The sequence below is a fragment of the Oreochromis niloticus genome, linkage group LG23 (genome assembly GCF_001858045.2).
Source record: "Oreochromis niloticus isolate F11D_XX linkage group LG23, O_niloticus_UMD_NMBU, whole genome shotgun sequence".
Taxonomy (NCBI): domain Eukaryota; kingdom Metazoa; phylum Chordata; class Actinopteri; order Cichliformes; family Cichlidae; genus Oreochromis; species Oreochromis niloticus.
This window is the reverse complement of record NC_031986.2, coordinates 25,395,245-25,414,816: the sequence shown is the minus strand read 5'-3', so window position 1 is coordinate 25,414,816 and position 19,572 is coordinate 25,395,245. Positions and strand designations below refer to the sequence as shown.

Here is a 19,572-nt window from a genome sequence, read left to right as displayed (position 1 = left end):
TCACTGACCTAATTGGCCATTTAGTAAAATGACCTTTGCACTGCTGTTTGCTTCTAACAGTGACCAGTGAAACACTTGGTTGTGCTAAAATATTAAATAGTGAACTGATCGTCTGGACTGTTATAGTCACCTGTGACAGAACAGGCTAGAATTTTTAGGTGCCACAGAGGTATCCTTATCTACTTTGCTAATTTAATTCAATTAAAAAACAAAGAATAGGAAACACTGAATGAAGTGTTGGGAGAACAGGTGACACAGTGTTAGGACTAATGGATGTTTTTGACTATAAAGCCCATCTGCAAGGACAATACAGGAACACAGAAAGAGGCAGATGTGTTGGAGAGAAACAGAAGTGCTGTACATTGAGACAAAGACTGGTGTCCTATCTGGACTCATAACAAATGAAAGAGGGACAACAAACAGTTGTGTTGGATACTGACAGTAGAAACTGACCAAAGCAGTTGTTCTGTCATCACATACATGTTTAAATATTTGTGAAGCCTGTGCAGCACGTGGGTATATAAATACAATACATTTGGATTATCACAAATAAGTGGTCCTTTCCTCCGAGTATCAGTATTCACTAAACAAACAGCATTTATCGCAGTCTGGTATTTTTTATTAATTATTTATTTTTATTTTGCTCCCTGCAGAATATTTGAGGGGGTAGCCGAGAACAAGACAACACTGCATGCCACCACCAAGGTTAACAGTGGGGGTGGAGCAAGGGCTTACCTTAACTAACCCAGGTTGTCTTCTTTCATAAAGACAACAGCAGCCTCATCTTAAGGCTTCCCATTGCTATTCTGAATCTAGACTCATTCTACAAACCCAAATCCCCAAAGTGAGCTGGTGGTGAGTGAGATACCCTGCCCACCAGATGGTGTCCTGGTGAACTATTATGCTGAAGGTGGCACACAAAAGCAAGAAAACCACAAACCATGTGAGAATGTTCAGTGCACTCATTGGTCAGATGTATCTGAGACGTGAGCAACAAAAGTAAATACAGGAAGTACAGTAAGGGGAAATAAGGAGGGGGCCAGACACTTTTTTCACACCACTGTAACAGCATTGATGAGATAATTGACCTCTGTTGCTTTAAAGTTTAGGTAGCTTAACTGTGTTGGCACATGATATTAAAGAATATAACAGTGGAGGATCAGATGTTTTGGGGGTTTGCCTGATAGGGACAAGGGTCAGGCTTTCAAATAAATTAAAACTCTGTCTGGGTCTATGGGTAAGCTCAAGTGGAGGATTGCTGCCAACCCCCCTCCTCAGCATTGCTTCAAGGACAGTTAATATGACCCAGGGGTGTTGATTCATTTAAAATAACATAATCATCCTGCTGTAACCAGGTTACTGTAAGACTAAATAAACCAGACTGGAGAAGACATTAACCACACATTTTTAGATTCAGTGCGATTTTACACTTCTTGATGATATTACCATCTCTGATTTTCATCCAGAATCACTATTGAATGCTTAAAATCCAACAATTTGTCTTTGATTAGATTGAGCACAGCAGGTGGTTTAAATCCTTCAACCAGCTTCCCTCTACATGACATCAGACATAGTCTGAATAAAACCAGTTGAACCAGCCACGGTGCTTTCAGTGCAAACACTGATGTTTGTTTTCTGTTTTCTATTTGTGCAGAGACACAGCATGACAACAAAAAACAAAACAACCTGATCTTGTTCATGTGCACATGTCTGTATTATTCAGAGCTCAGACGAGGCTTTTTTTGGTTAAGCTGTGCCTACTTCCTGGCCATGTTAGTTTGAGGGAAATCAAAGGGCAAATTTGATGCAAAGGAAAAAGGAAAGAAAGGATAGAAATGTTACTGCATCTCTGTGAGAGTGTAATTTAGAAAAAACTAAAAGAAGACTCTGAAAGGGAAGGAATGGGGAAAAGGTGGAAGCTTTACTTTTCACATGAAAGTCTATTGTTCAGAAACTTAACCTTGAAGGGTGTACTTAAATGACATAGACTGCTGTTCCTGCTAAGCCCCTCCCACCTGTCCTGCTACAGAAAGAAGTCCGGATTGTGGTAAAGTCTATGAGGACAGCAGGTGATATTTAAATCACTCCACCTCTCCTATTACCCCTGCTGACATGCAGACATGATCCGAATGAAACCGGCTGAACCAAATGTGGTGTTTTAAATACAAACACTGACATTTGCATGTTTTCAGTCCAAACACATTCTTGTCAGAGACAGACTAACAGAAACTGACCTGATGTAATTCTATTTTAGTTATGTAGCACTAAACCACAACTATAGTCACCTCAAGGTGGTTTATATTGTAAGGTAAAGACCCTACATTAATAATATTAATAATGATGATAATAATGATAATAATAATAATAATAATATTAATGAATGTATTTATGAGAACACATCTGCATTATTCAGAGATCAGAGGAGGCTTTGTGTTCCTGTGCCCCCTGGGATAGCGGGATATAGAGGAAAATCAAAGGAGACTTTCAAAGGGACGAAATGGTGAAAATGAGAGATGAGGAAAACTTCATTTTTCAGAATAAAGTCTGGTGTTCAGAAACTTCACCTTGAAGGATGTACCTCAATGTCATAGGTTGCTCCTCCTGCTGAGCCCCTCTCACCTGTCCTGCCTCAGGTGGAGTCTTCCCTCCTTCCAGGAAGAAGCTCAGTAGTGTTTAGTATACAGTGGAGTTTGGGTGGAGATTATTCTTCTGCACAGTTTGAAGAAACTGTAAGTTTGCTTTGTTTCCTTCTTTAACAGTTTTTCTTCAGAAATGTTGCCGTCTGTTTCTGCTCTGTAATGTTGAGAGAAGATGAACTCTCATTGTTACTGTGGATCCACTTTATAATGACTGAAGGCAGCTTTTCCTGCCTCCATCAGTGTATGGAGGAAGCAGAGAGAAGCCACTTCTCTCGCACTCACCGAGCAAATAAATATGGCGTGAGCTCAGTTGGAGGGGTTATTATACACTGACGGACAGGAGGTCACAGAGGACTTTGTGAATTGTTATTTATCATAGATCTATTGAAGTCTAAATATGAATTTAACACGTAGGTCCAGGTTATAAAACATTGTGCCAGAAACTGTTGGCTCACCTCCGGCAGGACATAATGTTGATTGTTTTACCTTCAGAGGAGTCGTGTTATTCAGAAACTGATGAGGTTAGACCGACCTAAAGTTATCATATTAAACTTAGATCTGTCTGTCCGTCACTCAAACCATTTAAAGATGATTATATCTCAAAACACATTAATTAACACCTTATAATAGATACAGGTGATGTCAGAGCTCATATCAGAGCACATTTAAATCACAGTTACATGGTATATGGCTCCCCAGAGACTTTCTTTAACGTCATTGGTCTATGATTAATGTAAAAACATCATCATAAAGCCAGAGCCAGTGATCTGTCTGACCTTTACATAAGTATAAATGTGAGTCTGTGGACATTAAGGCAGCTTTGGGTTCTTTGTAAATTAATTTGAGTTTGAATTCGTTGTTTTTTATTTCACTTTCCTCTGTTTTTATCTTGATTCTGTGTTTATGTCTTGGTTGCCCTGTCTCTGTCTCTGAGATCTCGTTGAAGGTTATTTTCCTTTCATGTTCTGCATTATTTTTACTTTCAATCTTGGTCTTTTCTTTATTATTTCCCTGATTATTTTCAGATGAGGCTGACTGACTGCATAAAGTCTGACTGAATAGGAGTTCAAGTGAAGACACATTGAAGATCAATCAGAGTTGTTGTGTTTTCAGGAAAGCTGGTTTAACATCTTTAATTTTATGCTCTCTGGATGGTAATGTGTCTGGTATTACGGCATGTTTGGAGACATAATTTAGAGAGACATTTGTATAATTATGTCATACATATAATTTTCTGAGAACAATTCTAAATATTAGGACTAAATTATGGCAAGAATAAAAAATATTTTTGAATCACCTTCGACCTTGAAAGAGTTCCAAACATGGAAAACTGTTAGAATGAGGAGAAGCAAAAAAGTCTAGCACTACAGGAGTGCATCAGGAAGCTGTTTTTTTTAGACTTGAAGTGAGACAATGGAATATTTGAGGTTCCCATAATCTGGTTAATTCACAAATTTTTAAGTTGCAGAAGCTTATTCTTTCTGCAGTCTGTACAGTGTCTGATGAAGACAGGTGGACACGCATGTTGTTTTTTTTTTTGGTTTAACCAATGATGCCTTTTTGAAAGTGTGATTAAAGTCAAGGGGTGGGGTTTATGCTGCCACTGCAGCTTGTCAACAGACTCTAGCATCCGATTGGCTAATGTGCACAGAAAGTTAAGACAGGTAGAACCTAGATAATCTTTTCTTATGAACAGATGACGGTGTGGGCAGTGGAAAGAGAGTATTTCCACTGGGAGCAGAAATGTCTTAAGCCAGCATGTTGATGCTGTTTGTGGACACTGGAGACTCCAGCCTACTCCAGAAATGATTACATCATCAGTTTTTATTGTTAATTCAACTGTATTGTCAGAATCATGTCTGGTTATACTTTTTGGAAATCTACCAGAATAAAAATAAAACTCAGATCCAATTTGTGTTTTTTTTTTTTCTTAAATTAGCAGATTTCTACTACAGAGTATTAAGTAGGGCCACATTAAGAAAAAAATAAACAAATATTGTTGATCATTTTGAGAATAAAGTTAAATTTCAAGATCACCGTTTTTGCTATTTCAAAACAAACAGTCACATTAGATGAGTTAGTGAAACAAAACTGATCAGCTGTCTCATGGTACAATCTAAATTCTCTTTTTGGCACGACGGTGTAACCATCATTAACCTCGCATCTATACATGACCAGACATTTCCTTTTGTACAAATCCACTCTTCTGTTTTTCTGTCTCACCAGACGCAACTTTCAGCATCATCTTTTAAATTTCCTTATACTAAACAGCACACTGTGTTTATGTGCTGAACAGGAATCATTTCCTTGTTACTAAAACGGATTCTGAACTACGATTTCACTAACTCAGAGTTCAGCAACTGTGGCAGTTTGTCTTGAAATAACAACTGTAATCTCCACATTTCAAGTTTTTGCTCAAAATACATTTTTGACTTAAAAACGGTTGATAATATATATATATATATATATATATATATATATGTTTATTACTGCAGCCCTAATACTTTTTTGTAGATCTCAGTCATGCAGTAACTGTTAAGTTTAACCATAAAAGGCTTGTTAGAAACTCTAAAACTCTGAAAGGCTCAGTTCAACAGGTATGAAATCACCACCTGTGACCAATTGATTCCCTAGAAAATGGCTAATAATGGGATCTGCCTATAAAGTCTTTGTTTCTGTCGTGAACATCAGAAATATAGTCATAGTCAAAACTTTATTCCTTTTTCATGTTAACTGCAAAACAGGAATATTTACAGCACGTTGTAAGTGGTTATATTGTCAGGGAATATGTTTTATATAAACAGTGTGTAAAGCCTACTGTACTAAAATCACTGAATGAAGAGCAAATTGTGCGTGCATGTATTCGTTTAGTAATGAATGTTGTTCTACTTGATTCTTATCTGCTGCCGAGTCTCTTTTACGCTGATGGAAATGCAGAATGGCCACAGGCCTGTAGGTGTAAATAGACTGCGGAGTGAACTTAGAGAGCTGATAACCTGACTGCTTATCCTGGTCCCAGTGTTAGAGTCAGAGTTAGAGTATTAGAGTTAGATATCCTGGATATGCTGACCTCACCTCATGGTACAGGGCTCAGAAACAAAAGCTGGACTGCTTTTTTACCTTATGAGTAATATCTGAACGATGTTTTTCATAGTGTCTAACAAGCCTTGCTCATTTAATGTTAATGGCTACTACATGACTTATTGTTATCTCTTTTAATAAAGATTATGTGTGTATACACAGTTGACTCTGTATATTGAACAAAAAACACAAAGATCAGGTGTTAATTAGATTTTATTCTAGTAATAATCATCTATCACATAAAGACTCCCAAAACATCTAACAGACAGCTGGTGTTTAGATTACAGTCAAAAAAATATAGAAAAAACAGATAATTTAATCTTTTCATATCTTTCCTCCTTAAAGATATTTTTAATATTAGTTTTAATTCAAACACAAGTAACAAGTATAGCACATGTGAACATCAGGAAATATGCAAGCGGTGTGCTGGGAGCTGCGTGTTGTCATCGGTATAGAAACTCCAACCACTCTGTCACAATTTGGAAGGTGAGGTGGTAGCAGGAACAGACATCTCAGAAAACATTGAAGCACTTTTGCTAACAGGCTCTTTCTTGACAAATTGAACAGATATTTGAAGATTACGCCAATATGTTCTAAAGATGCTAAAAACCTATTTAAAGTGTAGTTGGTAACACACAAACTTCTTAAAAACGTTAAATATAGTTTGGGTCTACACATGTTCAAACTTTTTACCTACTAAAGGAAGTAATGTTTGACTATTTACACACAGACAGATGAGTTACTTAGAGAATAGATTAAATTAAACCCAACAGAATTTATAATAAACTTGTATCTTTATTTTAATTACACAAACCATTTAAAGATGAATATATATCAGTCCAGTCACAACTTTTATTTCAGTGATGTCTCAGTGATGTCACATTCTGTACTAGTACAAGATCACGCTAAAGAGGCAAAGTTGTAAAACCTTAAAATTGAACAGGTATTTCTTAAATCCAGCTACACGCGCAGTGGTCAATCTGACTGTTTTTAGAGCATACTGTTAATGGTTCTTTATATGGACATATAATGTTTCACATCCTCTTTAAAGCATGACTCCTACTTGTAAAGTGAAAAAACAAATGCAAACATGTTGAGGATATTGTGTCCTGACAGTCAGCTGTTTTACTGTGTGGTGGGTTCACTGAGCCACTTCTGTACATAATGAAAATCTCTCTCCTGTTTGTCACCTGCAACCTAAGAAAGATGATTATTATCATTTTCTTTTGATAAGCATGGCTACATTTTATATTTCTGAGTGTGCTATCTATGCATGTATGACTGAAATAATGCATAGCCGGTGTGTGCGAGCATTACACCATGTATTTGGTTGAATATTGTAACGCTGGAGCTGTGGCAGAAATAATTAGCTGTAGTTTATCTATTGACTCATTTTTTGCAGGGAGATGCTGCAGACAGAGAAACAGTCCATCCTGGTCCTTCTGTTACTCACAACTTGTCGAGAGTCCTTCTGGAACACGTCTTCTTACTGAGGTCAGTACTACGCATCATTCAGGTAATTTTGTTGTTAACCCTGTGATTTCTATACTGCAAAGGCAGATTACCTCTCATCAGGCTATATTACTATTGTGGCTTATGCTGCAAACCTAAACTCTGCTGTTGTTCCAGATCAGAGATCAACAGTTATCAAATCTATATTCTCTATTGAGTCTGATTAATTGGAAAATTTTACTGAGATCAACAACTGCCAGTTGCTACTTTTACAGTGCACTTCTTTCTCGAAGTCAAAGGTTAATTCAACCTTTAGTTGTTGTTTTTTTTGGCTCTCTTAGAGGATTCTCAGTATGTGTGTGAATAATGTCACAGCCCTGAAAAAAAACCTGCCACTTCTTCTTGTGTTTAGTTTGTTTAGTCTCATACAGACTCTGCAAACATACTGATTTGATGGGATAAACACATTTATGTTTCATTTAGTGGCATCATTAAAACAGTCCATCATCTACAGACTGTGTTTTCCCTCCTTTGTCACAGACTTTGAGCCACTGGCAAAGTTAGAAGAAGGTTTCATGTCTTCACACGTCTGTATGTGAACTGACATCTCAGTCTGACCAGTCAGACAGCATATTTACAAGTGAAGCGATGAAGGGAGTGTTCTATGCTCACACAGGTTAAACGACAAGAAGCTCTTAGATTACATCTGAACTGACACTTCGCTTAGTTTGTTTTGCTATGAATATTCAGCTTTTTTAAAATAATGAGTGTGAGTGATTGAACAGATTAATTGTTCATATTTTCTGTGTTTGTTTTTGAGCAGCAAAAGAAAATTTGAAATGTCTGAAAGTCAGCTTAGTGAAAACGTTATCCCTGTAATTGTGCATGGAGGAAAGCTGAGTACTGTGGGATTCATGGACCTTCCATCAGTCAGAACTCGGTCACATCAGATTCAAATTTTTAATCCTGACACTGAATCTATGTGTTTTTGTTTCCCAGAAGAAAACTTTAGTCTCACCATTAAAGTCAAACACAACAGTGTGCTGCTGATTCAGTCCTAAAATAGGGTTTGTTATAATGTGTGAGTTTATTCAGGTTATTAACTTGTGTATTTTATTCATCAAACATTTAATCCATGATCATTCTTGTTTAACTATAGATGAACTTATTGCTAATGTGCAGTGTTTAACTAACATGATCATAGGTGTCGGTGTTTATGTGACGTCTCTGTGTTATCAATGCTGACATGTTTTTAAACAAATATCTGCTGTAAGGTTTTGAAAAATTATTTATTTTATCATGAACAGCCTGATACTCCATTCACACATTTTTTAACTTTAATAAATTAAAAAATGTCTACTTCAATAACAGAAATTAGAAACAGAACACTACAAGATGTTTCTCTTTGAATCATGAATCAGCTTCCAGTCACAGTGAATGCATCGTGTGTGTTTCATGGCTCAATCTAGTGGACTGATAGTAGAAGTAGAGCAGCTGATGGCAGCTTCCTCTGCCTCACACTGCTGTCTGACTGCCTTCAGCTGACACTGAGACAGAAAAGAAGCAGCTGGTATTTGGACAGCACACATGATGGAAAGGAGGATTTCAGTTGATGTGCACATGAATGATTTGTGTTTCCTCTGCAGGTGAAGGTGGAAAGTGTGTGTGAGCTGATGTGGATGTGAATTCAGCAGCATGGATCAGTGTGAGGACAGAGAGGAGGGAGTCCCTCCCTCTAAAACCACTCTGTGTGGGGAACATGAGAGCCAGACCAAAGCTCAGAGGTGAGCAGACCATCTCTAACTGTCCATGACTCTTCTCCATGTCACAGCTCAGCACTCACATCACTGCTCCATCATTATTCACAGGAACCAACCTGGACCTGAACCCAGCTGTGTGTCCTTAAAGAGTGATGGATCAAAAGCGAATATTTTAGATTTTCAAAAAACAACATTATATAATGCAGAGTAAGTGCCTCTCATTATTTAGATTGCACTGAAAAATATCCCAGGGGGACAATTGTAATTCAGTTAAATTAAACTATAATTAATTAACTGAAGAAATTGTTAACTTGTTTTTTAAAACTTTCTTTTTCTCTTTTTCTGTTGGGCTCCATTGCAGACCAGATTTTTCTGGACCTGAACCCAGCCTTGTGTCCTTGAAGAGTGACTCATCAATGTATATCCCTGTAGGTTTTAAGGAAGCACACCATTCAGTTGCAGAAAGGTAATCTGTATCTAAATGTTGGAAGTGACTTTATATAAACAGTTTGACTGAATAAAGTCTCTGACATGTTTAATGTCAGGTCAGATCTGTTTCACACACATTTCTATATTCATGTTTAAAGTGGTGTGTGTTGGAGTTTGTTTCAAAAACACAGTGGATCCACAGTAACAAACACAGTGGATGGGGCTCTGGCTGGGCCTTGGGGGCTTCGGTCCTCGTCGGTGTGTCGCCGAGGTTGTGGGCGGGTGGTTGCACGGGGGCTCAGCCCTGGCGCAGGAGGCCTCTGGTGCATCAGCCCAACTGGGGGACTCTTCAACTGGCAGGAAGGTTGTTCCATCCTAGCAGAAGTCCACTCTGCAGGTGGGGGAAAGACACAGGAGAGGTGGAGAATAAACCTAACCTGGGTGTCTGTTGTCTTGTGTAGTCTGGAGATGATTGAATGTTGGGGTGGGTATAGTTTCCTCTGCGGTGGGGTGGGGTGGGCTTCCCCAGGTCCTGTAGGGCTTAGCGGTGCTGCTGCCATAGGCCCCGGTCTGGATGAGCCTGGGCTCCCTTGCCTTGGTGGGTACTAGAGGCAAGGCAAGGGAGCCTGGGCTCCCTTGCCTTGGTGGGTACTAGAGGACGGGGGTGCCTACTGGGGTCAGCCGGGGAGCTGGCCCTAAGGAGGGGCATTTTGCCCCTCCCTTCTTTTCCTCCCCATCCCCGGCTGCCTCCCTCCTCCCGCTCCACCACACCCACCCACACAGGTAGGGCCTTGGGGTGCGGGTGTGTCACCAGGGTGCAGGGGAGGCATTCCCCCCCCCTCTGTCCCCTTCTGGCCACCTGCGCCTCAATTTTATTTCACTACTTAGACATCCACATTATTCACACTCTCATAACACACACACACACATATGTAGGGCCTTGAGGGTGACCACGTTAACGGCGTCCAGAGGACGGTCTGTGTATTCAACCCTACCTCTGGCGCCGGTGCCCACCTCTCAATTTTAAATCCATGTAGACATTGAGGGTTCTTGGGAGGGGCCATGCTAACACCTGCTGCTCTCTGGCAGCAGCACCATGCTCTCCCTTGTTTTAAATGCACTTTAGAACAACACGCAGCAACACTACACATGAGCGGGAGGAGGGAGGTATGGGGTCTTCACACACCCCCGTTCTCTACTAGCCATCGGGGCGGGGGGGCTGGGAGGAGGTGTTGGCCGTCCGATTGGCCTCCCTGCTGCTGCGGAGCCTGGGGCGGTCTGCTTGCCTCCACCCCGGGGGAAAGGGTCACATCTCTTGGGTCTGGGTGCCGTTTCCCCCTCTGGGGGCGAGGGTACCTGGACCCGGGGCATAGAGTATGTTTGGGGAGTATGATTGTGTGTACATGTCTATGTATGTCTGTCCCTACGTTGGGTGAGTGCTGAGTGTTTGTATATGTGTGCATGAGGGTGGGAAAGCATGTTTATGTCTGTGTGTGCCTGTTTGTCTGTGTCTATATGTCAGGTCGGGTCTTAGACTCCACCTCCCTGGGTACTCCCAGGCCCTCCAAGTGTGGAGGCCTATCTCCCCTCACCACACTCCCTGCTGGTAACTGATGCCCTCAGGGGTTGGTGCATTGGTGGTTCTTGGTGTCCGGGGCTGGGCGCTCAGGTATGCACCAGCTCACTCCCGGTGGCTAATTGGCGGGGCCTGGTGCCTGTCGCTCGGTCAGGCCTCTTCCGGAGCAAAGGGGGCCCTCGGGCCTCCGGCCTCGGGGCCTGCAACTCGGTTCACTCTGGCACAGCTGGCTGCCGGCAGAGCCGGCGGGCACGCCAGTGCAGCCCCCTCTGGCTTCTGCTCCGTGGCTACTGGGTGACCCCCTCGTCTGGGGATCTCCTCAGCCCTTCCCAGGAAGGTGGCACGGATGCCCCTCCGGTGGTACTCCTTGGGCTCTCGCACTCTGGGGCCTCTGGATGTCTGGAGCCTGCATCTCCTCCAGGCCTACTTCATGCCCTGGGGGACGGGGCTATGGGCCTCCACACCCTCTAGCAGACCGTTACATGGGGAAACCTTTTGTATACAAGCGCGTTGATCCACACAGGTGTGCACACGGGTGTTCACTGTTCGTAGACAAACTACACCTTTCGTAGCTGCTACTTCAAAGCACAGTGTGCGCTGTCTGTCCTGCATGCTGCACAACAACTTTCAATATTTAGTATTTACTGCTGTTCACACTTAGCTAGATTAACGTGATGGTGTTGTGTTTAGTATGTTGCTTTGGTTTTTTTTTTTTTTTGCTTGTCTTCTCCTTTTTCTCTCAACAGGTGATCCAGGAGATTTTTTTTTTTTTTCTTCTCTCTCTCTTTGTCTTTGTAAGTGCCCTTTCTCACTGTCCCTTTTCCCTTCTGTTTTTCTTTTCCTTCCTCTCTTTCTTTCTCCCTTTCCTATCCCCCAGTCATGTCTGTCCCATCTGTAACAACTGAAAATAAAATAAATAAAAATAACTAAGTATGATCAAATGGACCAATACGGCAATGCCATGATGATCCATTTGGCAAAATAAATCCATTTGGTATCCTTGTTGGTCTTCAGACAACAATTCTGACGGCTTAAGAACCAAATGGGACAGACAAAAAAAAAAAAAAAAAAAAAAAAAAGCGAATATTTTTAATTTTCAAAAAACAACATTATATAATGCAGAGTAAGTGCCTCTCATTATTTAGATTGCACTGAAAAATATCCCAGGGGGACAATTGTAATTCAGTTAAATTAAACTATAATTAATTAACTGAAGAAATTGTTAACTTGTTTTTTAAAACTTTCTTTTTCTCTTTTTCTGTTGGGCTCCATTGCAGACCAGATTTTTCTGGACCTGAACCCAGCCTTGTGTCCTTGAACAGTGACTCGTCAATGTATATCCCTGTAGGTTTTAAGGAAGCACACCATTCGGTTGCAGAAAGGTAATCTGTATCTAAATGTTGGAAGTGACTTTATATAAACAGTTTGACTGAATAAAGTCTCTGACATGTTTAATGTCAGGTCAGATCTGTTTCACACACATTTCTATATTCATGTTTAAAGTGGTGTGTGTTGGAGTTTGTTTCAAAAACACAATAGTTAAAGTGTAAGGTGTAGTATCAGGTAAATTATAAGAGCACTCACATCACTGCAGTGCCATTATTCATAGGACCAACTTTCTTGTTTCACAACCTGGCTCATAGGATACAATACAAACAGAGGAAGACTAGATGAAATACTAATTTAGGAAGCTGGTGTCAGAATCAGGACTGTGAGAAAATGAGGCAGCTGTAGAAAGGAGGGATTTTTTATAACCAAGCTCTTAGGACAAAGTAAGCCACTACATAAGGAAGCAAAGCAAAAAAAAAAAAGAAAGAAAGAAGAAGAAACACACACACACACACACACACACACACACACACACACACACCCACCCACCCCTTTTTGGTTAGTATTTAAGAGACAGTGTGTGGTTGGTGAATAAACAGTGGGGGGAAAGGCCATCCTACCCATGCCAGAAAAGAACCTGATTCATAGCTGTTCCTTCTTTATTATTTGTAGGGATGGGAAGCTTGATACAGAGGTTTCAACACTGTCTTGAGCTTCCGAAGCACAGATGGTTCGAAACACTGCTCCAAAGTGTGGTTCAAAACACCCAGGTCACATGACCACAACTTTTGGTGCATTTCACCCCAGTTTCCGTGTGAGGCGTACCTGCCGCTTCTCAGTTTTGCCAGGTGCAAGAATTATCATTTTTTATTAACCAGAGTAAAGGCCTCGGTCTTATCGAATCCTGAATTAATGTTTTTGATGCTACGACTTCAATTTATTACATGCACATGTGTAAAAGAAAACAATACCCTCAATCTCATTATTATTTTTGCTGTTGATTGTGAGGACTAATATAGACCAATCAATTCAACACTAAAATCAAAAGTGTGATTAAATATTTAAAGAGACATATTAATGCATAAATATCTTATATGAATGATTACTGTAGTGTAGATGATTGAAAGTGAGAAAAACAGACTGAGCTCCACTCATATCAGCAGAGAGAGAGCACACTGCACACTGAGATATAAAGTCATTAAAATATTTTAATAAAAGCCCTGACCAAAACCTGAACCCAGCTGTGTGTCCTTAAAGAGTGACACGTCTAAAGATTACTTCATTCATTTTAAAGGACAACAACCTTCTGCTAAAGAGAGGTGAGTTATTATTAACATTTATTTTTTGAGTGCTGTCAGGTTGGTGACTGTTTTAAATGAACTGCTGGATGATGGTCTCTACAATTCATTTCAGAGGAAGTCACTAAGTAAAAGCCCTGCATTTTATAAAACATGAACATATATATTTAAACTGCTACTCATGGGAGGACTATCATTAAAATTTACATTCATGCCTTTGCTCTCTGGATGGTGTTCATTTCTCACACTTTCTCACATGGACAAAAGGCAAAATAAACAAATGAAAAAAGATAACTTTAGTTTAGATTGAATTTAAAAGATAAAAAAAATAAATAGATGAAAAAAAAAGACTTCATGAAGTCCGCTGCCTGTCCCTAAACAGTGAAGTTTAAATGATCTGCATAATTATGATTGTGTTGAGTCATCATTGTTTGTAGTCTGATGATAGAAATAAGTAACGAGTAAAAAGCCCAAATAAGAACTTAAAACTATTAGGGCAGAATTGATATATTCTGAAAAAGAGCTAAAGGCTCTAGATTTAAGATTTTAAAAAATGACTATTTTGGAAAATAATTTTAACACAGAAAGAATCTCGCTTAGAAGAACCTGGGTGCTTTTCTCATAATGTAACTTGTCTTGAGCAACCACCATCTCATGTGGTGACAGGACCCTTGAAATTTTACCCAGAATGCAGCAGTGAATTATTAGAAAAGGGATCAAATATCCAGAGTACCAGTGCTTATATGTCATCATAGAAATTAACTCATTTGGTTGGCAAGAGAAAGGTTGCTGGTTCAATTCCATGTCCATTTTTCCCACTAATATTTTTTTTTATTATTAATAATTTTTCCTTCCCCTGATTCAATTCAAGGTTACAGGATGTCTGGAAATTAAAAATAATCTTCCTCTGTTGTCTACTCTTGTACTATTGCAGGGGTCTGGGTATTAATCTTCCCCAGGCTTTTTACTGTCTGCTCCTTGGTGTCTCTCCAGATTTTCTGTGTTCTCTCCTTGTCCGGCCTTAATTAAAGCTAACTATTTAAAAATTAAATTAATTTAAAAATTAATTGAATGTTTCACAATTTGTTATTTGCAGCCATGTACGTACTGGGTTATTTGAGTCTTCATGGGGGTTTTTTTTAATGTAAAGAAAGAAAAACACATTTTCTTCATGTAGTTTCAGTTTCTTCTGGTTGAGAGTCATAGATTATTCAAAGTTTGGATGGTTGATGATATTTATTGTGTGTCTGGGTTTTCGTAATATTTTGAAAATGTTTAATCTGATATATTGAAATTAGGGCAAATGTCCTAGTGACTTCTTGGGGGCTTTCAGAATGTTTTCTGTCAAAAGAAAGCCAGATAATGAAAATTCAGCTGGAAATGAATCTTTATGTCCATGAATGGTGGAAAGTAAAACATATTTTCAGTTATAGGAAAGGACTGTCAGACATTAGCAAGGATTAAAAGCTCAGTAAATAAATCATTCTCTGACTACTGAAGCACAACAAAACACAGCGAGTACCCAAAGCAAATCACTGAGCTGTTGACAGTATAGGACTGCTAAACTTAAACAACATGACAAGGAGTCGCCCGAATCACAGTCAAATATACCTTCTTGGAACTTTACCCCTGTGCTTGAACTGATTTTAAATGGTTCCTCCCCAGAGTGGACCAGAAGAGCTCAGAGTTTCCCAGTGTTCAGTCTGCTCAACAAGATCAAACACATCAAGACTCCACATTAATGGTCTGTAAATGTAAAACTACTTTTAAATCTCTTGAGTCATCTCCAAGTTGCACTTTTTAGAAGAAAGTATTGTCAATGTGTCCATATTTCTGATGATTGCCTTTGTTAGTTTATTCTGATTGGATCATTCATATAATCTCTTCCAGCTGTTGGAGAACACTATGATCACTTTTGTGAATAATGAGATAAATAAGATCCAGAAGCTTCTATATCCATGTAAACAAGATTTCTTAGAAAGTGAGAAGGAGGATAAGGAGTTGTTGGAGGGTGAGGATGAAGCACAGATGAAGGAAAACACAGAGGCTTTTCTAAAGATCATGCTGAATCTACTGAGGAAAAATAAGCAGGAGGAGTTGGCTGCGTATCTACAGAGCAGTAAGAGGATTTTTCTAAATATTTAAAGTTTTGAAAGAACAATATGAGATTTTGGGGCGACCGTGGCTCAGGGGGTTGGGAAGGGCACCTGTAACTGGAAGGTCGCCGGTTCGATCCCCGGTCTCTCTGTCCTGGTCGTTGTGTCCTTGGGCAAGACACTTTACCCTACTGCCTACTGGTGTTGGCCAGAGGGGCCGATGGCGCGATATGGCTGCCCCAGGGCAGCTGTGGCTACAACCGTAGCTTGCCTCCACCAGTATGTGAGCGTGAATGAATAATGTCATTGTAAAGCGCTATATAAATCCAATGTATTATTATTATTATTATTTTTCTAAATTTATATTTACTTGTCTATTTCTGAAAGTATGACATGATGAAGTTTATATTTTAAGAGTACATTTTTTTTGTGTTCTTTGAGAATTCCCAATCATTTGTCAACAAAACGTTAAATCTGCTCTGAGGAGGAAGTTCCAGTGCGTGTTTGAGGGGATCGCTAAAGCAGGAAATCCAACCCTTCTGAATCAGATCTTCACAGAGCTCTATATCACAGAGGGAGGGACTGCAGAGGTCAATGATGAACATGAGGTCAGACAGATTGAAAAAGCATCCAGGAAATCAGATGGGGAAGATAAAACAATTAGACGAGAAGAGATCTTTAAAGTCTCACCTGGAAGACAAAAACCAATCAGAACAGTGCTGACAAAGGGAGTGGCTGGCATTGGGAAAACAATGCTAATGCAGAAGTTCAGTTTGGACTGGGCTGAAGACAAAGCCAACCAGGACATCCACTTCATATTTCCATTCACTTTCAGAGAGCTGAATGTGCTAAATAAGGAAAAGTTCAGTTTGGTGGAACTTGTTCATCACTTCTTTCCTGAAACCAAAGAAGCAGGAATCTCCAGCTTTGAAGACTTCCAGGTTGTGTTCATCTTTGATGGTCTGGATGAGTGTCGACTTCCTCTGGACTTTCACAAAACTACAATCCTAACTGACCCTCGAAAGTCCACCTCAGTGGATGTGGTGCTGATAAATCTCATCAGGGGGAACCTGCTTCCCTCTGCTCACCTCTGGATAACCACACGACCTGCAGCAGCTAATCAGATCCCTCCTGCATGCGTTGACATGGTGACAGAGATCAGAGGGTTCACTGACCGACAGAAGGAGGAGTACTTCAGAAAGAGATTCCAGCATAAGAAAATAAGCAAAATAATCTCCCACATCAAGACATCACGAAGTCTCCACATCATGTGTCACATCCCAGTCTTCTGCTGGATCACTGCTACAGTTCTGGAGGATGTGCTGAAAACCAAAGAGGTAGGAGAGCTGCCCAGTACTCTGACTGAGATGTACATCCACTTCCTGGTAGTTCAGGCCAAAGTGAGGAAGGTCAAGTATGATGGAGGAGCTGAGACAGATCCAGCCTGGAGTTCAGAGAGCAGGAAAATGGTTGAGTCTTTGGGAAAACTGGCTTTTGATCAGCTGCAGAAAGGAAACCTGATCTTCTATGAATCAGACCTGACAGAGTGTGGCATCGATATCAGAGCAGCCTCAGTGTACTCAGGAGTGCTCACACAGATCTTTAAAGAGGAGAGAGGACTGTACCAGGACAAGGTGTTCTGCTTTGTCCATCTGAGTGCTCAGGAGTTTCTGGCTGCTCTTCATGTCCATCTGACATTTATTAACTCTGGAGTCAACTTGCTTAAGGAGAAACAAAAAACATCTGATCGGTCTGAAACAGATAAATACTTCTACCAGAGTGCTGTTGACAAGGCCTTACAGAGTCCAAATGGACACTTGGACTTGTTCCTTCGTTTCCTCCTGGGTCTTTCACTTCAGGCCAGTCAGACTCTCTTACATGGCCTGCTGACACAGACAGGAAGTAGCTCACAGACAAATCAGGACACAGTTCAGTACATCAAGAAGAAGCTCAGTGAGAATCTGTCCGCAGAGAAAAGCATCAATCTGTTCCACTGTCTGAATGAACTGAACGATCATTCTCTAGTGGAGGAGATCCAAAAGTCCCTGAGATCAGGAAGTCTTTCCACAGATAAACTGTCTCCTGCTCAGTGGTCAGCTCTGGTCTTCATCTTACTGTCATCAGAAAAGGATCTGGATGTGTTTGACCTGAAGAAATACTCTGCTTCAGAGGAGGCTCTTCTGACACTACTGCCAGTTGTCAAAGCCTCCAAAAAAGTCATGTAAGTAATTATGGACTCATCTATTTCTTTTTAAAATGTTCATTGTACTTGACAGAATAAAATGAGCAGCAGAAACACGGACTTACTCAAATAGGGTAAAAAAACAGTCAATTGGTGCTGGCCCTTTAAAAAACTCAAAATAATCTATTATATTTTATTATATATAATTTGTTGAATTAAACAATCATCAGCCCTCCCAATCAGATATTGCAGCAGAACAATGAAAAGCATCTCTTACTGGATGGCTACCACAGCCAGTGTCTTTACAAAACTACATTTTACACATTGCTATACCATTGGTGTTTCCTAACAGTAAAGGTTTTCAACTACAGTCTCTATTTAAGCGTATTCCCCTCACATATGCATTTTAATAGGGAAACGGTTTTTTTCATAACTAGTGTTTGAAAGTGTAATATTTAATGTACCAAGACATTCTATCATGATCTTCGTTGCTGTGGATGTTCTTGCTGTCCACTGTCATATCTCAGAAACAGATTCTAAAAGTTATAAAAGAATCTGAGATGATTTCATTTACTATAACAAGCTAAAAAGTTTTAGTAGGTTTACAGGACTGAATCCTGCTCTTCAGCATACCATCCTGAAACTGTCCAATCAGAAAAACGTAGACTGAAAGGGGAAAGTATTACAACTGCTTTTTTAAGATAGATGATAAACTAAGGGGATTGCACCAAGTTTCAGCATGTGATAAATAAGAATTATTTTCACAGTAATCAGGACTAAGAAAGTCATCAATAGTGTGTCTGCCAGGGGGGACTGGACTAGTATGACTAAATCCACCAGCTCCTTGTTAGTTTTGATTTAATTATATAGACATAATTGTGTTTTCATTGGGCAAATTTGAAGTGTTTTATATTTGACAATTTTCAGACACATGAAGTGATTTAATTTAATGACAAATATCACTGTTTTTCAGACTGAGTGGCTGTAACCTCTCAGAGAGAAGCTGTGAAGCTCTGGCCTCACTTCTCAGCTCCTCATCCTCTAGTCTGAGAGACCTGGACCTGAGTAACAACAACCTGCAAGATTCAGGACTGAAGCTTTTGTCTGCTGACCTCAACAGTCCACACTGCAAACTGGAAACTCTCAGGTCAGGTTTCAGACTTGTCCACTGATAACCACTTGAGATGACCTAATCTGAGTAAAATTAGTGCATAAGCACTAACCTATATAGAATTCTAAAGTCACTTTTCAATTACATTTGAGTGGATTGTTATATTCTGAATTACTTCAGTTAAAGATTTTTCATGGTCACGTTTGTTTTAATCGGTAAAAATTACTAATATGCGCAATACTGAACATACACTAGTTGGTATAGATTTATGGGTATTTTCGATCCATACAGATAAGTTCATATATATTTGGACACTAAACAAGTTGTTGTCATTTACCTGTTTACTAAAACATATTCAAATTATAGTTATTTATTGGACATGGACATGATGTACAGACTCTCCATTTTCATTTGAAGGGATCCACATTAAAGTTGGATGAAAGGTTTAGGAATTTCAGCCCTTTAACCTGTCACACCATCTTTTTAAAGGCACTAAAAGTAATCAGACAACTGACTCAAAGGTTATTTCATGGGCAGGTGTGGGCAATTCCTTCATTATGACATTATCAATTAAGCAGAGAAGAGGCCTGGAGCCCATCTGAGGTGTGATGAGTGCATG

At 39.8% G+C, this 19,572-nt stretch overlaps 2 protein-coding genes across 4 annotated transcripts in view; both read left to right on the top strand.

Annotated features, from left to right (window-relative positions):
• LOC100710998 (NACHT, LRR and PYD domains-containing protein 3) overlaps positions 1–19,572 on the top strand; it is a 34,891-nt gene that overhangs the window by 10,816 nt on the left and 4,503 nt on the right. The gene's annotated exons all lie outside the window — the stretch shown is intronic.
• Positions 2,472–19,572, top strand: part of LOC109196997 (NLR family CARD domain-containing protein 3) — a 501,803-nt gene continuing 484,702 nt past the window's right edge. The window contains exons 1-2 of the mRNA XM_025902714.1: positions 2,472–2,729; positions 7,123–7,214. The gene's annotated coding sequence lies outside the window, so the exon portion shown is untranslated. The remainder of the gene's footprint in view (positions 2,730–7,122; positions 7,215–19,572) is intronic.